This window comes from Podarcis tiliguerta (genome assembly GCF_965153285.1).
Source record: "Podarcis tiliguerta genome assembly, chromosome: 9".
NCBI lineage: Eukaryota > Metazoa > Chordata > Lepidosauria > Squamata > Lacertidae > Podarcis > Podarcis tiliguerta.
The window spans coordinates 40,167,294-40,175,366 of NC_139542.1; the positions used below are offsets into that span (position 1 = coordinate 40,167,294).

General features: G+C 40.7%; 1 long non-coding RNA gene across 1 annotated transcript; it reads right to left on the reverse strand.

Moving 5' to 3' along the window:
• Positions 1–629: 629 nt before the first annotated feature.
• Positions 630–8,069, reverse strand: LOC310685433. The gene is made up of 2 exons (XR_014515250.1): positions 7,971–8,069; positions 630–925 (listed from the first exon to the last, which is right to left on the reverse strand). It is a non-coding gene; the product is annotated as an uncharacterized lncRNA (long non-coding RNA).
• Between the last annotated feature and the right edge of the window lie 4 nt (positions 8,070–8,073).

The following is an 8,073-nucleotide window of genomic DNA, read 5'->3' on the forward strand; positions in this document are numbered from 1 at the left end:
TTTTTGCTCTCCAGAATCAAAATGCTGGGCCATAGACTGTCTAGAGAACACCAATATCTTACTAGTTCTTGGATGCATCTCTTTAAACGGTTATGATGTACACAGCAGGGAAATATTCAGTGACCATACTTCCAAATCCTATCTCATGTTGTAGGATCTTGAAAAAATTCAGGAGCTAAATGATCAATTTCACAAAACAGGTGGACATGTGCAATCTTCATACAGTTGAGAATTACTTCAATTACCTATTTATCTCAGGACTGCAGGGAGCGAGGGAGAGGAGCTGCTTCCTTTGAAACCCGGGAAATTTAAGGGACATCATCAATAAGGGACAGCAGCGGGGCACGGCGCTGGGATAAGGGAGTTTCCTACCAAATAAGGGACAGTTGACAGCTATGGTCCAACTACATTCAGCTCTCCCTTGCCTCTGTATCATGAAACCCAAGAGGACAGGATCACTTCCCCCCAAGGGTCCCAGTCATCTAGTTCCTCCTCCTCTCAGGCCCAAGAGAGATGATTCCCTTGTTACTTTTTCCACTTTCTGGGAAATGAAATTGTCAGCAAGACAACTGATGAATATGTGGGACCTTACATTCTTGGCAAAAAAACTGGATATTGTAATTATAGCATCCATTCTAAGAATTCTTTTAAATCGTACACTGCATTTTTGCAGTAAAAAGCTAGGTGTTGAAACAGGGCATTGTACTAAACTTTCAGAACCGCTAATTAGAGATATTTTGCTGCTAAGCTGCACATTTTACTCTGCCACCAATGACTTCTGTATTCTTAGTAGAAAATTCTGTCTTTCATAATGCGTTATAATACATTGTGCAGCATATTCTTTCCTTAATTGGTTTCCTTGGAGTTTGGCTTGTCTCTAATTGCAAATCAGGAGCATCATTCATGCACAGATCCTTGTAAAATACTGAAAAAGAAATTGACATAAAAAGGTTACAGGAAGGGGGTGAGTTAAAGAGCAAGTGTGAGTTTAAAATACAGGGAATTCTCTCCTATTTTAAGTTGTATTCTATAGTTGGCAAAGCATTACAGGATTTGTCTACTAGCCAAAGGTTTGAAGTTCAAGATCTATGAATGAACTAATTCATTTTATTCAATAAACCATTTGTATGTATTTTTTCTTTTTATGTAGACAGTCTCTCTCCCTCTCTCTCTCAGCTGACCTGAGCACCAGGTTAAGTAGTTCTTTGAATACTTATGGAGAAATCATTTAGAAGGCTTACCAACCAATTTCTTTCTTTCTCTATATTCTCATCACATTTGTATGTTCCTTTTTAGGCCATTCATCACACACACACACACACACACACACACACACACACACTTTTATCATTTCACAAGAGAAAGAGGACAGTCTTTTAAATGTTTGTGTGTGTGTGTGTGTGTGTGTGTGTGTGTGTGTAAAACACAACGGCTCAGCAGTTTTGATAATATAAAAGATGGACCAGTTCCATAAGATGGGAGGGGGAGGAGACACAATGTATTACAGAAATTCCGCTTCTACCTGTGAGGTCAGTTGCAGAGGGTGTCAATGGTTGATTATGCCTTGGCACCCTGGTTGTTAAGCTGTAGGATGCCACAAGCTTATATTCTACCCCCAAGCCTGTATAACATCTGTATGAAGATTTCGGGGAGCATCATCTTCCTTCTTGTCACACTTAAGCAGATGGGTGAAATCAGCTAATAAACTAGAAATGGTTAGTTCCTCCTCAAGTTATTGAGTATTGGTCTGGATGACGTTTAGATTCCTTTTCATCCTTTCTGTGTTTTCATAAAGACTTTCTCCCACACATGGATTTGAGTGCTTGGAGATAGCTTTCCTTATTCACAAAAAACAATCACCCTGGAATAAAGCTATAATGTAGAATGTCACACAGAATTTGAGATTTTGACAAGGACTAGAATCTCCAGACACTTTTAAAATTATTTGGCATTTCTTTATGACATATACAGTTGTCACATGCCTGGCAAATATGGAACTATGATGCTCTGATAAAGTTGACAGTCTTTATTTTATGTGCCTGTTTTATAGTTTTGTTTTTCATCTTTTTTTGGCTCTGAAGACGGTTCGGAAACTTCAGCTAGTGCAGAATTCAACGGCCAGGTTGCTCACCAGAGCAAGACAGTTTGAGAGTATTACACCGATCCTTGTTTGACTGCACTGGCTACCAATTGGTTTCCAGGCCCAATCCAAAGTACTGGTTTTGACCTATAAAGACTTAAACAGCTCAGGACTGCAATACCTCAAGGACCACCTCTTTCCATATGAACCTACTCGGACCCTGATATCATCTTCTGAAATCCTCCTTTGTGTGCCTCCTCCTCTAGAGGTCCGGAGGGTGGCAACATGAGAACGAGCCTTCTCTGCAGTGGCTCCGCATCTGTGGAATGCTCTCCCCAGGGAAGTTTGCCTGGCACCTTCATTATACACCTTTAGGCACCAGGCAAAAACGTTCCTTTTTAACCAGGCCTTTGGTTAATTTGATTGACATCCTATGCCCTTTTAAAATGTGGATTTTGGGGTATTGGGTTGTTGTTTTTATTTTGATTATATATTTTGTGGTTTCATATTTTGATTTTGTTCTGTGAACCACCCTGAGACCTCTGGGTATAGGGTGGAATATAAATTCAATAATAATAATAATAATTCAAAGCTGAAGTTAGATCTGCTGTTACTTACTACACTGTACTAGTTTGGGGCATATAGAAAGTTGATATGCAAGTGACTCCTCTATGAAACGTGTGTGGGACAGGGTAAGGAGAATTAGTTTATGATTTATTTATTTCAAAACTCATCATGAAAATTTGCTGGCATGTTTGTGCAATTTTCCCTCGAATATACACATCTTTGCAAGCAATTTCGCCATATTCTATGCTTTTTATATGCTATTTCCCATAAATGTATGCATTTTACACTTTCTCCTAATGTACAAATTTGTGTGCAGATTATTTGGTTGAAGAACTGCTACGCAAAATTCAGAGAAGTGTGAATTTTGAAGGATGGCTTCATTTGGAGTCACATATTGTTTCAGAAAGTGCAAACTAGAGAGGTTCACATCAACCTCTGACCCTAGTACAGGGCCTGCCTTGTGCTGCGGGGTATAGCCAACAGTACAGGCAGGAAACAGTGTAGTTTGGGTTCTGCTTCAGGCAGCAAATTGTATTGGACCAGCATAGGTAGGGGCAGTAGACAGAATGTCAGTATTGGACTGGAAAAATCTGGGTTCATACCTCTGAAGCTTAATGTGTGGTCCTGGACCAAGGATTCACTTTATGCTGAACTTACTCCAAAGGACTGTTGATAGTGTGAAGCTTAAATGGTGGCTGGGTGACCCATGTCTACTGCCCAGAACTCCATTGAAGATGGAAACAATAAAACTGGGATCAATAAATATGAAGATACTGATCTGCATATGGATGCTGAAGGGGAAAAGCGGTAAGAGACCAATTACAAAGCTCTTAAAAAAATATAAATCCAAATTGTAGCCCAAGCCAACCAGAAGAGGGAGAGAGATGATGGAGTTGAGACTCTTCTTTGCTACATTCAGTAAGTTTAAAATTAATCTTGTCATTCAGACTTAACCTTTGGAAATCAATACAGAGAGAAGGTTGACATTGATTCCTTTACAATGAAATCTATCTTGGTTTCCAAGAAGAAAGCTGCAATAAAATGCAGGGAAATTCTAAAGGACACACACTTTCCTCCTTAAGGATTTTCTCCACCTCCCTCCCTTTTCAGAAATTCACTTGCGACACATGTTCCACAAAACAGAAACACTACCTATGCAACCATGCTGTCAAGTGATTAAAAATGATCAGAGTGCATGTGTTTCTTTTATTATATGTATATAGTGCCATTCTTCCACCAGAGACCAAGGTAGTATACATATGGTTCCCAGGGTGTCACTCATCCAAATAATGACCAGACCCAGACCTGCTTAGTTTCAACAAGATGGTGACCTCATGTGCCTCCACACCACAACCTGGAATCTGTCCTCTACCTTTGGGGACCCTAAAAGAGAGTAGCACTTTAGATTCTCATAATTAAGGTAATCGTTGGGTAACAAGAAGTGCAGACTATTGAGGTAGAAGCTGCAATTGAGGGATTCCCTTCTTATATGGATGGGTTTCTTGGCAGTGCTACTCATGCAGTGAGTGGAGAAGGAGAGAGATTTTATATGCTAGCCCTGCTCTCAAACTCCGTGCATATGGTGGAAAGTGAGAATGGGTCTTCTGCATAAGCTGATGGTGAAGAATTTATGTGGAACAGTATGGGAGAGCGCAGCTATTTATACACAGAAGCCCCATGCTTATCTTCCACAAAATGTAAGCTGGGAGTAGATCCTTTCAGTAAAATCTCACTACTCTTGCCATGTCCATGGCAAAGGTGAGAGGAGAGGGCTCTGTAAGTAATAAGACAGAATGCTCCTCTCACTGAACATGCAGTCACCTAGATCTGCTAGAATAACGCAAGGAATATTACAAGGCTCTATTTTTAAACTGTAGCATTGTGCTTTCTTCCATCAAAATGATGCCATAGTCTACAATAATGTAAGTGCGGAATTATTCTTACCTTCCTAATTATGCCACCCCCAAAAATTTGACCATGAAAATGTAGGAGGATAGAAATGGGTGGAAGCCATGCAAACCCTTTAACAGCATCAAATTAAAAATGACTGCTTGTTTTCACTTGTCTGCTGCTGGTGGTGTAGAAGGAGTCTTCCTCGACATAGCTTAGTGCACTGCTGCTGCAGCATGCTTGCTTTTGTAGAAGAACTAGCAAGATTATTTTCTGCATGCATTTGGTTAGAATATTGTGTTTGTGTGTGTGTGAATTTTCTTGTGATTTGTTTTTTCTTAAATATAATCAAGCTCAGTCTCTTTTCTAAAAAAAAGAATCTAGAGAAAATAGAGTCTTCAGCATTTCAGAGAAAACTTGATGCTGGCTGATAGTTGAAGTGGAATTTTATCTGGAAGGTCTGACATATCTCTACATATATACAATTATTGGCAGCAAGAAAAGAATGAACTAAAGAAAATGTAGTGTTGTTAATTGACCTGGCCACTGGGTGTCATCCTAAGAATACATTTTGGACAGATTAGGAAGCATTACTATGGCAACAAACGTACTGCTTTTGAGAGGGTTAAAAAAGAACATGGATTCGTTTTAAGAAGTGTAGTTTCTACCCTGTGAACACCCTGACATTGTTTGCCTTTCATACTTGGGCTATCAGCTTTGTGGCATGTTGCATGATGAATGATACAAACTAATGTGTTTGGAAGGAACGACTTGGCAAGTGTCCATCCTCAGGACATCAGAGAACAGGAGGGCAGGCCAAAGAATGGAAAAAAGAAAGGAAGAGAAAGGATAGCAATGAGCCCTTCCAAATAATGTATGACTAGGAACATCATGGCAGCAAACTTCTAAAGCCTATTTGTAATGATCAGAATACCCCACCACCACTGATGGGGATGGGCAAGACCTTTCAAAATTAATTTTACATTTATTTATTAATAGTTATATACCATCCAATAACATCTAAGTGGTGCACAGGGGTTGAAGGAGCTGGGGATGTTTAGCCTGGAAAATAGGAAACTGAGAGATATGATAGCCAACTTCAAATATCTCAAGGGCTGTCACATGGAAGATGGATCAAGCTTGTTTTCTCCAGCTCCAGAGGATAGGATCCAAACCAATGAATTTAGGTTCCTAGAAAGGAGATTCTGACTAAACATCAGGAAGAACTTTGATAGTGGAACAGTTTCCCTCGGGAGGTGGGGGACTTTCCTTCCTTGGAGGTTTTTAAGCAGAGGCTGGATGGCCACCTGTCATGGATGCTTTAGCTGAGATTCCTACATTGCAGGCGGTTGGACTTGATGACCCTCCCAACTCTACAATTCTATGATTCCATTATCAGTTTTAAGTCCTCCATAGAGCCATCCACTACAGAGATGCCCCTATGTGTCTTCCCCAGCAGTGGGACCATGAAAAAGACCCCCCACCCACCCAGATTTAAGAACCCAACCAAGCTGATACAGCCATTATGACTGGAAGCCATTTATAGGCTTATCCATGAACTGTGGAAGGATGCCCTCCCCCCCAAAAGGTATTCCAAAGCCATGCAATTCCTTACTGGATTCCAGACACTAAGAAAGCAAAAAACCTTCTGGTTGCTAAGTTCTTTGTTAGCTGGCTTAGAAAGAAATCCCAAAGGGGGGGGGACAGAAACTAGAACCAACAGTTCTCTTATGCAAAATATAAAAAATAAAGTTAATGGACCATTTCAGCACTGGAGTATAATAATTAATTATGTATTTAAAACCTGCCATTCTAGCCATTATACAAACTGTATAAATATGCATCTGGTCATATAGTTGCCTAGACAAAGGAGCATTGCCATCAAAAAGCAATCAATCACTAAGCCAAATAGATATATTTCAATTATAGAAATACATAGTGCTGTATTGTGTTTTAAATATTCGATTGGGAGCCACCCAAAGTGGGTGGGGAAACCCAGCCAGATGTGTGGGGAATAAATTATTATTATTATTATTATTATTATTATTATTATTATTACGTGGGTGGCACTGTGGTCTAAACCACTGAGCCTCTTGGGCTTGCCGATTGCAAGTTCAGTGGTTCGAATCCTTGCAACCGGGTGAGCTCCCGTTGCTCTGTCCCAGCTTCTGTCAACCTAGCAGTTTGAAAGCATACCAGTGCAAGTAGATAAATAGGTACTGCTGTGGCGGAAAGGTAAACAACGTTTGCGTGCCTTCTGGTTTCTGTCATGGTGTTCTATTGCACCAGAAGTGGTTTAGTCATGCTGGCCACATGATTCGGAAAGCTCTCTGTGGACAAGCCCTCAGCACACCCCATAGTTGCCTTTGAGAGGACTTAACCATCCAGGGGCCCTTTACCTTTTTATTTTTTATTTTTTACCAATTATAGAGCCGAGTTTTTTAGAAAGCAGATTTGGTAGGGTTGCCAGCAAATCTGTCTAGGTTTCTAGTGCCAGGGTCAGCTGCCTGTTACAAACGGATGAACTGGGTGACTTGTGTGTACAGCCTCAAAGAAGGCATTTCATGTAACTGATCTGGTGTTGTGGAACATTCTTCCAGCAGAGATTCAGCAGGTATCCTCACTGTTAACCTTCAGATGTCTCTTGAAGACTCATTTATGCAACAATCCTGTTCTGTTGTTTAGCATGCTTTCTCCTCTAGATGAGACAGTAACTGGTGATTATTTTGTATTTCTTTATGGTATTTAATAGAATTATAAAACTGTAGCGTTCCAAGGGACCCCAAGGGTCATCTAATCTAACCGCCTGCAATGCAGGAATCTCATCTAAAGCATCCCTGACAGATGCTCTGACTGTCAGAAAGTTGTTTTCTGTATGTTTAGTTGGAATCTCCTTTCTTGTAACTTGAAGCCATTGGTGTTATGGACATGTTGTTTTACCCATTCTTCAGTCTGCTGAAATTGATTTATGTACTTGCATAATGAAGGGCTGGCCAAAATATTGTCTCCAGTATCAGAAGCTACTTAGGCTTCTGATGCTGTCACTCCCATGTGCTTCTTGTGGGTTTCTCACAGGCAGTGAAAATAGAATGCCGGAATAGATGCTCCTTTGGTCTGATCTAGCAGGCCTCTTCTTATGTTGCATTCCTAGAGATGAAGTTGGTGAAGCTTTGCACTGCTCCGTGCCTGTTAGGTAACACAGCCATGACTCTGTGGACTGGAGAAATTTAGGGTACCCTACCTTCCTGTTCCTTAAGCAATGTAAGTAATTATGAGCCAGACCCAAATGATTGTTTTGCTCACATACATATACCAGCCTAGTGACTCAGTAGTAAGTACTGATTTTAGACCTGAGCTCTGTGACACAGGAAATCTGGCTTCAGGGTGACTTTGGATTCCTCAAATCTCATGCCAGTGGGAAGATGACAACTACCTTTTAACAGAACCACATCCTAGCAAGGCAGCTTGTCTTTGTTCTTCAGAGGGGCGGCTGATGACTTGCCTCACCCTTTCCGACTCACCACATCCACAGCTGT